Raw genomic sequence first — 15,938 nt, 5'->3', positions numbered from 1 at the left:
GATAGTTGTCACCCGCTTCCCTTGGAAAATGTTTGCCCTACAGCCATTTCTGTCTAATCAAAAAAAATCAGATTCCAACAGAAATATGGCTGAGACACAAAGACAATTCAAGGAGAGGGGGTACAAAAATGGTCAGATTAATATTGCCATTGAGGAAATTCAAAACAAACCGAGACATGATCTTTTTCAAGGACAGTCTCGCAAAAATAGCATTTATTGTGTTCTAACTGCCCGCTATTCAAAGTGCTCTGAACAAATTAAGGGAATCAGTTCACAAACATTGGCACATTCTAAGATCCTCGGTAACGTGTTTTCAGACCCTCCCTTGGTCGTATTCTCGCGGGGCAGAAATCTCAGAGATCAATTGGTAAACTCTGATTTACCACCCCAAGATATCCCTGCACAATGTCTGTTTGCACCCCTATTGGATGGAAACTACAAATGTAATTGCTGTGCTCAATGCAATGGCACTTATAAATGTAGATCCTTCAAACAACCCTTACAGGGAAACAGATCCCAATCAAAGGTGTTATGATGTGCTCCACTAAGGCAGTTACTTATCTTATAACTTGTAAAAAATTGTGGGTAAAACAATGCGCAAATTAAAAGTACGAATCTCAGTGTGTCGTAGCACCATTAGGTGCAAAAACTTTATTTACCCAGTTGCTGCTCAATTTTTGGAAGCAAACCACTCGATTTCGTCCCTACGTTACATCGACATCGAACATGTCACCCTCCCTGAGAGAGGTGATGACCTCGACATTTTATTGTTAATAGGAGAGGCTGCCTGGATCTTTAATTTAAAGACCCTTGCTCCCTTCGGTCTTAACGTAGACTTTGATCTGAAGCTCTTCTTGTGATTATTGTGATGTTGCTATTGTAAATGTTTGTAGGCCTATGTAGCCAAATTGTGTCTATGATCATATGCTATCCTTTCATGTTTTTTTAATTGTTTTTTTTTATATCTGACAATTAACCAATGATATCAGGCCACTCCCAGCCTCTGATTACAGACACCTGTGTGTGTTAAATTATTGCGTCTGAGCTCCTAGAGTGTGCGGCTCTCCTTTAATTTTTCAAGCGTTATACTCCGCTAGCCAGCACCTCGTCTAAATAAGTGTGCGTTTCTTCCACCTCTAGAATAATAGTAAAGACACCAAAACTATGAAATAACACATATGGAATCATGTAGTAACCAAAAAAGTGTTAAACAAAATATATTTTCGATTCTTCAAAAGAGCCACCCTTTGTCTTGATGACAGCTTTGCACACTCTTAGCATTCTCTCAACCAGCTTCATGAGGAATGTTATTTCATAGTTTCGATGACTTCACTATTATTCTACAATGTAGAAAATAGTAAAAATAAAGAAAAACCCTTGAATGAGTAGGTGTGTCCAAACTTTTGACTGATACTGTAAGTATCTTCGCCATAGATGAATAGGGTAAACTTTTAATTATATTTTAGGACACCCTACAATCAGATTTTTGCACCAGTAGCTTTCTAGCTATATAAACCATGCTCCTCAGCAACACGCCTTCGCCGATGTTGGTGAAAAACATGATTTTGACTGTTCAAGACCTTTAAAGCAATTTTTCATGCAATTCTACTAATTTTGCCATGGCTTGTACCATGTTAATGATACCTGAGTGAGAGTGACTAACAAAATCAATGGGGGCCCCCTGGAGTTCAGGGCCCCCGGTTGGTATTTGTCTGTGATTACTACAAGTTTAGATAACTGACTAGACTAACTTACCAATCTAAAAATTGTTAGCTGACATGACTAATTGTGTGAAGAGGAGAAAAACTGTACAACCAAATTTCGAAGTTGCACCTTGTGTATTCTACTATTCTAACTCTTAACAGTAGCCTCTGACCACTTATGCCTTGAGCCGGCCCTGATTGCCACGATCTTCCCGGCAAGACTGATAGGAACACCAAGATAGGGATTATTTTGAGTCAATGTGAGGAGTTAGATAACTATGTATGACTAGACAACCATAGTAGATTAGTTATATATCAGTATGATTTATACCTGCGAGCCTCAATAAAAAGCCCATGTCATTTAGTGAGATCTCACCAATGAGACCGTAGTCTGGTATTATCATAGCCACCGTACCGAAAACAACCTGCAAGAGAAGATTGACAGCTTCACACTCCCAGTCTTTCTTGCAACAATCCTCATGCTAAATTTGTTTAACTATTCAATGAAGTAAATTATAAAATGGTCAATTGTGACCTATCCCTTTAAGTTGAACAAAAACAACTCTAGTCAGTGGTAGGTGTACTGTCTCGTGACGTTGTCTGGGAGCTCGGCCCTGCCTGCGTAACCAGGGTTCATGGTGATGAAGTTAGAGTAGGTAGGAATGAGGACATCTCGGTTCCCTCGAACATGAAGGTCTTCAGGTCCCTGGCGATGGCCTGCTGGATGCTCAGCACCTGCTGGGCCACCACAGACAGCACCTCCACTTTGATTCGGTTGAACTAGTTGAAGCAGACCCACACCCTGGATTGAGCCAGTCCATTGACAAACTTACTCATGGCCTTGCAGTTCAGGCTGTCAGAGCAGTTGAACACCACACACTCAGCGAAGCAAAGAACAAGACAAAACAAATCATATTGTAGTGGATTAATGCAATGAAATACGATATGCATTCCTGAAGACTGTTAGCTTAGGGTGAAAGTCAAGACACAGTAATGCACTATCATGTACCTGCTTAGCCCTCGGGGGCTCCTACCAGGTTCAGTTTCAGAGCACCCATCAGTGTCCTAGGAGTACACATAACATGCAACCTCCAATAGGACATGACTGTTCTCTTTTCATGGACATATAGTACCTTTCAATATCCTTATGGAATAACGTATTTCCAGCAACTGTGCCCATGTATGCATAGCTTTGGGAAGTTGTTTTGAGTAGGTGGTGCTGAGTGCAGGGGCTGAAAATAATTAGCCTGTAAATGCTTTATTATAAAGGTAACAAAAACAACATTTCCTAATGTGATGAGTAGCCTAAGCATAGGACAAGATTCGGTAACAGTAGTCACTGCAGCCTGAAGTAAATTGAAATACATTTGCCAAAATTATATAACTACTCCTGTCTGTACAGAAATAAATCAAATATTTCAAAATACTTAATCATCAGAAGGCCTATACCTACTTGGGAAGACCGCAATTAGGGCAGCGCGCATGGCAATAGGCCTAGCCGATTATCGAGATGCGGCTATCAGTGAAAAGCAATGCATCTAAAATATGTGCAAAGATGATGTGTCTCGAGTATAATTTGAAATGCTGAAACAAGAAGAAGGGGAGGGGGGGGGGTGTGGCGACAATATTAGCGCATCTCCACAATGTGCTCAGCTCTCCATAAAGCGCTGAGCTGCCTTCCTCCCACCAATTCATGCGCATTCATTGTTTTATTGTGTTAATTGTTTGCCCTTTGATTGTTTATTTTGATCAATTCCCCATTACATATGTCACCAGTAGTACATTTACTGTTAATCCCCATAATCACATTTGTGTAGTGGTATACAGTTGAGCAGACAAGTTTGTAGGATTTCCACTCGTGGAGATAATTTAACAGGGTCTGGAAGAAAATAGGTGTTTTTGAAAGACATTTTATGCAATTCTGTCATTTACATGAGAGAAGACATTACCAGAATATTTTTGAATACCAAACAAATGGCCAAATGCAGGCTACTGTGCAACTCGCTATTCAGGCAGGATGCAATTTTGGAACATTATAATTTATATTTATTTATGTATTTATAATAATTTGTTGAATCATTATTATCCTTATATATATCAAACTGTTATTATTGTAGGCCTATTTATTAATCTAAACCAGTTATTTTAATATGCTAAACATTTAAATGTATGTTGAGACATGTCCCTTGGCTAAATTAAGATTGATCTGTCTTTTTAGTTGTGTGCTCTGTATTTATTTTAAGATAGGTTATAAGTAGGCTTTTTGTAAAATAGGCTTTTTGTAAAAAAAATTGTCTTGCATTAGGAGGAACCCAGGAGGAACCCAGGGCCAACCGCACCAGCATATGGTCTCACAAGGGGTCTGAACCTGCTTTCATCTGTGAAGATCACAGGGCGCCAGTGGCGAATTTGCCAATCTTGGTGTTCTCTGGCAAATGCCAAACGTCCTGCACGGTGTTGGGCTATAAGCACAACCCCCACCTGTGGACGTCGGGCCCTCATACCACCCTCATGGAGTCTGTTTCTGACCGTTTGAGCAGACACATGCACATTTGTGGCCTGCTGGGGGTCATTTTGCAGGGCTCTGGCATTGCTCCTCCTGCTCCTCCTTGCATAAAGGCGGAGGTAGCGGTCCTGCTGCTGGGTTGTTGCCCTCCTACGGCCTCCTCCACTTCTCCTGATGTACTGGCCTGTCTCCTGGTAGCTCCTCCATGCTCTGGACACTACGCTGACAGACACAGCAAACCTTCTTGCCACAGCTCGCATTGATGTGCCATCCTGGATGAGCTGCACTACCTGAGCCACTTGTGTGGGTTGTAGACTCCGTCTCATGCTACCACTAGAGTGAAAGCACCGCCAGCATTCAAAAGTGACCAAAACATCAGCCAGGAAGCATAGGAACTGAGAAGTGGTCTGTGGTCCCAACCTGCAGAACCACTGCTTTATTGGACGTGTCTTGCTAATTGCCTATAGTTTCCACCTGTTGTCTATTCCATTTGCACAACAGCATGTGAAATTTATTGTCAATCAGTGTTGCTTCCTAAGTGGACAGTTTGATTTCACAAAAGTGTGATTGACTTGGAGTTACATTGTGTTGTTTAAGTGTTCTCTTTTTTTTTTTGAGCAGTGTATATAGGCTACAGTAGGTAATAAAATAACCTTTCTAGTGACACTGACTCACCCAATGATGAAGATGAAGCATAGGCTACTCAACGTGATGGCCGACGCACTCATGCCAATATCTCCAGATAGACTAGTTTACTTTGAAAAACAGTGCTGTTTCTTTTTTTTACAGACATATTACTCTTCTCTTTTCAGCAGTAGGCATTTGCTTCCCATACGGTTGGTCTATTTTTACATTCGTGAAAGGCAAACTGACAGCCACAACCAACCATAGAAATATAATGCATTGATGGCAATTCCCATTCAAAACCGGATTGGCAGCCATTGCTAGGGTTAGAAATTCCTAAATCTTTTAGATTATATCTATGGACGCAATTTAACAAGCTGTTCTATACTTGGCACGCATGCTGCCCAAATTGCAGCCTTCCTGACTGTAAATGCTTGTGATGAAACTTAATCCACAGATAATTTTTTTACACAACTAAATGCATCTTCTGCATTTAACCCAAGCCCTCTGAATCAGAGAAGTACTTGGGCTGCCTTAATCGAGGTCAAGCAGTTTTTGTTGGGGGGTAACTGCCTTGCTCAAGGGCAGAACACAGATTTTTCCATCTTGCTAACTCAGGGATTCAAACCAGCGACGTTTCGGTTAAGGGCCCAACGCTCTTTACTGCAAGGCTACGTGCCGTTATTGATCTTTGTAGCTCTCCTGTGTAGTATTTAGAAAATGTTTTATTTATGTCTGCTCAGACAGAAGTAATAACATTTTTTGGTGGAAAAAAAATGTATAGCCTAATTTCGGCAAAACTATTTCAATTTATCAGGGTTGCTGCAGGTCCCCCAGTACCCCTACTGCCCACGGCTGTGCAGGTATGTCTCATTGCATTATAACCATGGCCAGTTCATAACCATGGCTAGTCCATGACAAAGCTAGTGGTAGGTCAACCAAGTCGGAAGTGATGCGGAAGTGCCACATCTGCATATGTGGTGAATGAGAAGCATCCAATGCAAAAAAAACAGATATCTCTAAAACCAGATATTGCTTAAACTGACGTATTTCTAAGGGGATTTTTTTATTATGCTAATTTGTTTTCAGCAGTGCTTCGGAAATCGACACCAAGTGTTAAACCTTTTTACAACAGATTAATCACATCATACCATATGAGGTCCGGAGTTTACCTGGGTTGGTTACCAGATCAGGAAATACTACAGGCCCCATAATTTTGTTTCCGCCACACTACTCTGGGACCTGTGATGCCACATCTGCCCCCAGGTACTTGTAGCCGTACTTGACAATAGTGGTGATCATACGCAGGCACACATCTCCATCCTCCCAAAAGTACCTCAGCTGACTAATCCAGGAGAAGTCATTCTGTCACGCCCTGGCCTTAGTTATCTTTGTTTTCTTTATTATTTTGGTTAGGCCAGGGTGTGACATGGGTGATTTATGTGTTTTGTCTTGTCTATGGTTTTTTGTAGATTTATGGGGTTGTGTTCTTTTAGGTGTCTAGGTACGTCTATGGTTGCCTAGATTGAGAACCAATCAGAGGCAGGTGTTTATCGTTGTCTCTGATTGGGAACCATATTTAGGCAGCCATATTCTTTGGGTATTTTGTGGGTGATTGTTTCCTGTGTCAGTGTTTGTGCCACACAGGATTTTCGGGTTTTCACGTTTCTTGTTTTGTAGTTGTGTTCATGTTTGAGTTTTCCTATTAAAACCATGGACACTTACCACGCTGCGTTTTGGTCCGCCTCTCCTTCACAGGAAGAAAGCCGTGACACATTCAGGGAGTTTAGCTACCATGTCCTGAGCTGGGAGAGAGAGGAGAGAGTGTGTGAGTAATATTAATTAGTGTGTGTGAGAGATTTGGCACCGACTTCCTCTGGGCTGAACTCAATCTGTTCACGAAAGAAGAACAACGAGAACTAGAAGAAGAACAACAACGAATAAAGAGGAAAACGTCTCTAGCTAGGTTTCCATCCAATTGGCAACAGATTTTCCGACTGTCTAGTTTGAGAAACGGATGATTCACAAGTTCTGAACTGGCAGCTTCATTAAAAGGTACCCCCAAAACACCAGTCTCAACATCAACAGTGAAGAGGCAACTCCGGGATGCTGGCCTTCTAGGCAGAGTTCCTCTATCCAGTGTCTGTTCTTTTGCCCACCTTAATATTGTATTTTTATTGGAGAGTCTGAGATATGGCTTATTGTTTGCAACTCTGCCTAGAAATCGAACCTCTCCTTCCTTCACTCCCGTAGTCGCCCATCCATCCGAATGGTCAAGGCGATGAGTGAGTCGAGATCCGTCGGTAGTTCCCGGCCTGCAAGCTCGTCATTTACTTCCTCCAATACTCCGTGCAGTTACATGTCAAACAATACTTACGGGTTCCAGGAAATCTCAGCTGCCAACGTGCGAAAATCCACTGCGTAGTCTGCCACACTACGGGAGTCTTGACGTAGCTGGAGCAGCTAACGAACAGCCTCTCTCCCAGACAACAGAGAATCAAACACCTTCCGAACTAACTCCTCCAGAATGAGGCAGATGACGTACTGTTGCTCCCACACCGCCGTGGCCCAGACGGACAACAGCGTTATGATGTACGCTATCCTCGAGCAGTCCGAGGGGAACGTAGAAGGCTGCAGCTTGAAAATGAAGGAGCACTGGGAGAGAAAAGCCTGGTTCCAGAATCTACAGCGTAGCGCTCCGGAGGAGGGAAGTGGGGTTCTCGGGACACTGGGGTAGGCTGGGAGATTACTCATGTGACCCGCTGCCCAGTGGTGAATCCACTGAATTTCTCCAGCAAAGTATCGAATGCCTGGTCATGGCGTTCTGCCAGGGTATGGAGTCCTTGCAGGGAGACAGCATTGTGGAGCTGGTTTGAGTCTGCTGGGTCAGTTCTCACATTTCAGGAGAAGACCCAGATGCAGACAGTGTTGAAGTAACAAAAGTTTATTACAAGAACAGGGGGCAGGCAGAGGTCAGTAATCCAGATCAGAGTCCATAAGGTATAGAACGGCAGGCAGGCAGAAATGGTCAGAACAGGAAAAACTAGACAACAGGAACTAGAAAAAAACAGGTGCAAGGGGAAAAACACTGGTAGGCTTGACGTACAAAATAAACTGGCAACAGACAAACAGAGAACACAACTATAAATACACTGGGATAATGGGGAGATGGGAGACACCTGGAGGGAGGTGGAGACAAGCATAAAGACAGGTGAAACATATCAGGGTTTGTCACAACTGGTGCAACACTTTAGCATTTCAACAGAGACACACAATAACATTATGTATTTTGGCTAAACTGTGGTTGGCAAGGGAGACTTCAGAGAACAATGGTATCCAAGCAGGCACAAACTCAGGAAAAAATCTACAAATAGACAATTTTGCGAAATTGCAATGGCTTATATTTTCCCTTGCACTAAACACAGTGGGTTGCAATGGAATCCTTAAGTGAGAAGACGGTCAGCTAATCTCCACAAAGACATGACAGTGGTGTGACACGGCCTTAACACAGTGGACAAGAAAGAAGCAAGAGCCTCTCACTACAACACTGGAATTAGTCATGCAAACCTTGGCCTAACTGCTTCCCGTATGTCAACCTTCCTGTCTGTCTACCTGGCTGCCTGACTGTCTTACAGGCTCTTCCTGTCTGTCTACCTGGCTGCCTGACTGTCTTACAGGCTCTGACTGTCTGTCTACCTGGCTGCCTGACTGTCTTACAGGCTCTTCCTGTCTGTCTACCTGGCTGTCTGACTGTCTTACAGGCTCTTCCTGTCTGTCTGCCTGACTGTCTTACAGGCTCTGACTGTCTGTCTACCTGGCTGCCTGACTGTCTTACAGGCTCTGACTGTCTGTCTACCTGGCTGCCTGACTGTCTTACAGGCTCTGACTGTCTGTTTAGCTGGTTGACCTGACTGACTACTGACTAGCTCACTGTCTTTATGTCTGTCTGTCTGCCTCTACTAATGTTTTGTCCAGGTCGTCCCTAGTGATTTTTTTTACGGTCTCTAAACCAGATCCTCAAACTCTGTGGGCAGCAGGGGGAGGTTGGTATAGAAAAGGTCCTCAAGCCTCACAAACCTCAAGGAAGAGAAACTGAAAGAAAGAAAGAGAGAGATACAGGGTTAACTTGTATAATCTGAACCCTGTTCTAGTGGCAGTGGTTGTAAATGCTATAAGCAGTGCTTATTGTAATAGGAATATTGTTTGTGCTTTTCTTATGATTCATTACAAACTTGTCACACCCTAATCTGTTTCACCTGTCCTTATGCTTGTCTCCACCCCCTCCAGGTGTCGCCCATCTTCCCCACTTATCCTCTAGGTATTTATACCTGTGTTTTCTGTCTGTCTGTGCCAGTTCGTCTTGTTTGTTCAAGCCTGCCAGTGGTTTGTGTCTCAGCTCTTGCTTTTTCCAGTTTCGCTTTTCTTGTCCTCCTGTTTTTTTTTTTACCCTTGCCTGTCCTGACCCTGTACCTGCCTGTCTGTCCCTGCCTGCCATCCTGTACCTTTGCTCCACCTTTGGATTACTGACTTCTGCCTGACCTGAGCCTGCCCGCCCTGAGCCTGCCTGCCGTCCTGTACCTTGGCCTCCAATTATCGACCACTGCCTGCCTTGACCTGTCATTTCCCTGCCCTGGTTGTTACATTAAACATAATTACTTCACAGTCTGCACTTGGGTCTTACTTTGATTCCTGATAAAAACTAAAGATATCTGAGGTCTCAGCTTAGAGAGGAGAAGCCTCGTGGAGTGTTCTGTCACATGTTATGAAACAGTATTTGTCAGTCACATGAATGAAACAAAACGGTAATGATTGATTCATAATACCAAATCATGCACATATAATTTGTCTGTGTATAGCCTATATAAAACAACTGCTGGGACTGCCCAGAGAGCTCCTGATTGATGTGTACTATGGTGCATTGAGTGGGTTGGAACCTCTCCAGCGCGCTGACAATAAACAATGATTCATTTAAGATTGACTTCGGGTGTCCCTGTGTAAGAATTTTTGCCACAAGGTTATAAATGTTCTTTAAATTAAGTTTGATTTGATTTAGTCCTATTCTTTAACTTATATTTTTGGTTGAAATGGAGATGTGAATCCAACATATTCACTATTAACTTAAATTTGACATCAACCAAAGCTTGAAACCCTAGGCCTACATGTACTGTCTATTTTTAGATGAACTCTGGGTCGAATTGAAACAACATAGTAGCTGTTGATGACTTCGCAAATGCTACATAGGCCTAAATAGTATCATTGATGATATATGACTTACAGAAAGAGTATGGCTACATTTCATTTGCTCCGTTAAACCCTTTGGAATGACGTCGATAGCAACAGTGAATCGATTCAGTCATTACGAGATCTCTCAAACAAATATCAAAGCTGGGCTTGGTTAATTAAGGATCGTACCTTTTTTTTTTCAATTTCCGCCTAAAATGACATACCCAAATCTAACAGCCTGTAGCTCAGGCCCTGAAGCAAGGATATGCATATTCTTCATACCATTTGAAAGGACACACTTTGAAGTTTGTGGACATGTGCAAGCAATTTAGGAGAATATAACACAATAGATCTGGTAAAAGATAATACAAAGACAAAAACCGTTCTTTGGTATTTTTTTTAACCATCTTTGAAATGCAAGAGAAAGGCCATAATATATTATTCCAGCCCAGGTGCAATTTTGATTTTGGCCACTTGATTTTGGCAGCAGTGTATGTGCAAAATTTTAGACTGATCCAATAAACCATTGCATTTCTGTTCAAAATGATGTATTAAGACTGCCCAAATATGCCTAATTTGTTTATTAATAACTTTCATGTTTAAAATTGTGCACTCTCCTCAATCTTTCCCTGTAATAGCTACTGTAAATTGGACAGTGCAGTTAGATTAACAAGAATTTAAGCTTTCTGCCAATATCAGATATATGTCCTGGGAAATATATATCAGATATGTCCTGGGAAATGTTCTTGTTACTTACAACCTAATGCTAATCGCATTAGCCTACGTTAGCTTAACCGTCCCGTGGAAGGGACACTGATCCCGCAGAAGTAACCCTGGATGGGAGACCAAATGGATAGCTGTAGAGAGAAGAACTCTCCAGTAGGAAGTACTGCCCAGCCTATTGTTTTTTTTAATAGTTGAAATAACATTGAAGATTTTATGTTGTTTTAAAGGTACAAACTCAACGTATTTTAGACTAGGCTTGTCTATGGTGAAAATTGGTTACCACAATGACATAATTCTGTGGTTGAAATTTCACCCTCAAAATAACAGTTTATGTTGATGACTTTTTGCAAATATAATGTTTTTTCCACAGATTCCACGTCACAATACCTTGACAAATTACATTGAAATAATATTGATTCGTCCAGTTTGTAACCAGTGGGCGTACTCAAAATCTCTATCAGTATTGAGGGTCTTCTATACCATGGCAACAGCTGTCGTTACTTTGCAACGTGACGCACGAGAACTTGGAGGAAGACGCTTCAACAAAAAAATAGTTACTAGAATAGTATCAAATGTTGTGCTTGAGCTGGACATTAGAGACAGTTCTTAGCCTATCATAAGCTTTTCATCTGACTTCGAGAATCTCTGACAGATCATTGTTTTTATTGACAGAATAACCTTTATTGACCCATACATCGGGGATTTGAAGATTCATTTGAGCATGCAGTCATCCACAATCATATCATGCTTCAACATGAGCTGATAGGGAGATGAACAAAGGAGATGAAGGTTGACGTTTATTGGGATGAGTCCTTGAGGCAGAACTGAGCTATTTCCGCTAGATGGCCAGTTGCAAAGTCAAAATTGGCTTTATTGTAAGAATTCATGAAAACAAAAATGTGGCTTTTGGTTTTAATTTAAGGTTAGGCATTAGGGTTAAGGTTAGGATTAAGATCAGGGTTAGGTTTAAAATCCGATTTTATGACTTTTTGACTGTGCAGCTTGTGACCACTCTGCAGAGCTGCCTCCAGGACATGATTCATGACAAAAAATGCTAACCTGCAAAGGGGATGCAATGCATATGCATAAAATCTGTATAGCTGTGGAATATTGACATGCAAAACTTTTCTCATGCCCACCAGGGGTCACAACAGACTAGTTACTGGTCCGCAGTGAGGTCAGTGAGGGTTTGGGTGCTCTGATGTGACAAACACATTTGAAAGTGAATAGTGTTGCCTCAAGTTCGCACTTAAGTGACATTGAAGACCTACATCTAAATTCACGAGAGAGTAGACAAACAAGGACATCTCATCCTATATTTCAAGTAGGTCAACTGATGCCTGCTTTTGCTAATGTTTTGGTTTTTGTGTGTTGTTCTGGCTCCTCTCTGGTCGAGAGATAAATGACAGTTCAGTCCGTGCTGTGCATTCTGGGATACCTGTTGCTAAATCTACTATAAAACAAAACAAAAAGCACCTTCAACACCCAACATGGTGAAAGCAACTCAGGTAAAACGCTAACCAACTGGAGCCAGGGTCATTCCAATTGTGTTCATTTTTTCTAGCATAAGTACAATACAGGAAGGCACAATTTACAGTCCAATATTTACACGTGTTTTGGGGAACAGGGGACTGTGGAGCAAGTGTTTAAATTGTGCAGTATTTAGCAATCATAATAAGAGTCTGGTAGTGGCAGTTGGGATGTGTGTGTAGCATGAATACAGTTGAAGTCGGAAGTTTACATACACTTAGGTTGGAGTCATTTTTACTCATTTTTAAACCACTCCACACATTTCTGGTTAACAAACTATAGTTTTGGCAAGTCAGTAAGGACATCTACTTTGTGCATGACACACGTAATTTTTCCAACAATTGTTTACAGACAGATTATTTCACTTATCACAATTCCAGAGGATCAGAAGTTTACTTACCTACCTTCAAACTCAGTGCCTCTTTGCTTGACATCATGGGAAAATCAAAAGTAATCAGCCAAGACCTCAGAAAATAAATTGTAGACCTCCACAAGTCTGGTTCATCATTGGGAGCAATTTCCAAATGCCTGAAGGACCCACGTTCATCTGTACAGACAACAGTACACAACTATAAACACCATGGGACCACACAGCCGTCATACCGCTCAGGAAGGAGACGCGTTCTGTCTCCTAGAGATGAACGCACTTTGGTGCGAAAAGTGCAAATCAATCCCAGAACAACAGCAAAGGACCTTGTGAAGATGCTGGAGGAAACAGGTACAAAAGTATCTATAACCACAGTAAAACGAGTCCTATATCGACATAACCTGAAAGGCTGCTCAGCAAGGAAGAAGCCACTGCTCCAAAACCGCCATAAAAAAAAGCCAAACTACAGTTTGCAACTGCACATGGGGACAAAGATCATACTTTTTGGAGAAATGTCCTCTGGTGTGATGAAACAAAAATAGAACTGTTTGGCCATAATGGCCATCGTTATGTTTGGAGGAAAAAGAGGGAGGCTTGTAAGCCGAAGAACACCATCCCAACCGTGAAGCATGGGGGTGGCAGCATCGTGTTGTGGGGGTGCTTTGCTGCAGGGGGGACTGGTGCACTTCACAAAATAGATGGCATCATGAGGTAGGAAAATTATGTGGATATAATAAATGGATCTTCCAAATGGACAATGACCACAAGCATATTTCCAAAGTTGTGGCAAAATGGCTTAAGGACAACAAAGTCAAGGTATTGGAGTGGCCATCACAAAGCCCCGACCTCAATCCCATAGAAACTATGTGGGCAGAACTGAAAAAGTGTATGCGAGCAAGGAGGCCTACAAGAAATAAAACCCGAAATAAATAATTCTCTCTACTATTATTCTGACATTTCACATTCTTAAAATTATAGTGGTGATCCTAACTGACCTAAGACAGGACATTTGTTATTACGATTAAATGTCAGGAATTGTGAAAACTGAGTTTATATGTATTTGGCTACAGGTCATGTAAACTTCCGACTTCAACTGTATATACAGTATATATATTTGTGTGTGTGTGATGAGTGTATATCTGTGTGGGTGAGTGGGTGTGTGCTAAGATCTATAGAGTCAGTGCAGGTGGTCAGTTCAGTTCAAGGTTTTAGCAGTCTGATGGCTTGTAGATACATGTATGAACTATCTCTGTCGTTTTTCCGTAAGGGCAGCTAATGGGAGTTTTGATAAAAAGTTGATTGCCGCTTTGTGATGATGTGAAGAAAATAATAAACAACAACTTAGTGAACACATTTAAAAATGCATGTTTTGTGAACATGACATGTTGTCGGATACAAAGCTAATATAACTGCCATTCTATACAAGACAAGAACAGAAGAGAGCTGGACTGGTGGAAAATAGACATTGCGTGATTTGCTGTGTTCCTCTGTTTTCATTTAGGGTTTGTTGTCTGTGTTTTGTCTGTGACGTATAAACAGATCAGTTAAAGAGCAGTGGTGTTACTGCTTCATTTACTCTACTCTGTTCTCTGTTTTCTCTGGGGCCATCATTACCTCAATGATAAATAACTCTATTCACTGTAATTGACGACTGATTGAAACACAGAGGACTTGGACTTTATACACTCTTTTAAAGAAAGGCTTGGAGCATACTTTCATTTAAAATTGCCAGCACACAAGTCATTATGTTCATATTAGCAAGAGTAACTACTATTTCTCCATTTACGTTTCTATTATTAGGAGTGACCAATGAGGCCAATAAGTGCTGGTTGCAGCATAGCTCAACCTCACCTTGAGAGTGTGACTTTTCAAATCAAATCAAATGTTATTAGTCACATGCGCTGAATACAACAGGTTTACAGTGAAATACTTACATACGAGCCCCTAACCAACAATGCAGTTTAAAAAAATATCAGTAAAAACACTTGTCAGTTGGTCAGCGCATGCTCGCTGTACACGTCCTGGTAATCCGTCTGGCCTTGCGGCCTTGTGAATGTTGACCTGTTTAAAGGTCTTACTCACATCGGCTGCGGAGAGCGTGATCACACAGTCTTCCGGAACAGCTGGTGCTCTCATACATGTTTCAGTGTTATTTGCCTCGAAGCAAGCATAGAAGTAGTTTAGCTCGTCTGGTAGGCTCGTGTCACTAGGCAGCTCTTGGCTGTCCTTCCCTTTGTAGTCTGTAATGGTTTACAAGCCCTGCCACATCCAGTGAGCGTCAGAGCCGGTGTAGTAGGATTCGATCTTAGTCCTATATTGAAACTTTGCCTGTTTGATGGTTCGTCGGAGGGCATAGCGAGATTTCTTATAATCGAGGATAGAATTATGGTAAGATTTGCCAAATGGAGGATGACGGAGAACTTTGTATGCATCTCTGTGTGTGGAGTAAAGGTGGTCCAGAGTTTTTTCCTCTGGTTTCACATTTAACATGCTGATAGAAATTTGGTAAAACAGATTTAAGTTTGCCTGCATTAAAGTCCCCGGCTACTAGGAGCGCGTTTTCTTGTTTGCTTATGGAATACAGCTCATTCAATTCCGTCTTAGCGCCAGCCTCTGTCTGTGGTGTATGTAAACAGCTACAAAAAAATACAGATGAAAACTCTCTAGGTAGATAGTGTGGTCTACAGCTTATCATGAGCTACTTTACCTCAGGCGAGCAATAGCTCAAGACTTCCTTAGATATCGTGCACCAGCTGTTATTTACAAAAATACATAGTCTGCCACCCCTTGTCTTACTAGATTCCGCTGTTCTATCCTGCCGGTACAGTGTATAAACAGCCAGATGTATGTTGATAGTGTCGTCGTTCAGCCACAACTCCATTAAGCATAAGATATCACAGTTTAATGTCCCGTTGGTAGTTTAATCTTCCACGTAGGTCATCGATTTTATTATCCAAAGATTGCACGGAATGGAAGGAATTGGGGGTTTATTCGATCGCCTACGAATTCTCAGAAGGCGGACCCTTTTTTTCCGCCTCCTCTTCGCACAAATCACGGGGATCTGGGCCTGTACCTAAGAAAGCAGTATATCATTTGCGTCGGGCTCGTCAGACTCGTTAATGGAAAAAAAAGATTCTGCCAGTCCGTGGTGAGTAATCGCAGTCCTGATGTCCAGAAGTTATTTTCGGTCATAAGAGATGGTAGCGGCAACATTAAGTACAAAATAAGTTACAAAATAAGTTACAAACAACGCAAATAT

General features: G+C 41.8%; 1 pseudogene; it reads right to left on the bottom strand.

The window, feature by feature from the left end:
- The window catches only part of LOC110498726, a 33,376-nt pseudogene that overhangs the window by 2,698 nt on the left and 14,740 nt on the right, over window positions 1-15,938 (bottom strand).

This window comes from Oncorhynchus mykiss, chromosome 20, assembly GCF_013265735.2.
Source record: "Oncorhynchus mykiss isolate Arlee chromosome 20, USDA_OmykA_1.1, whole genome shotgun sequence".
NCBI classification, from domain to species: Eukaryota; Metazoa; Chordata; class Actinopteri; order Salmoniformes; family Salmonidae; genus Oncorhynchus; species Oncorhynchus mykiss.
Note: the sequence above shows the minus strand (reverse complement) of the source record. Positions and strands in the feature narration are given on the sequence as shown.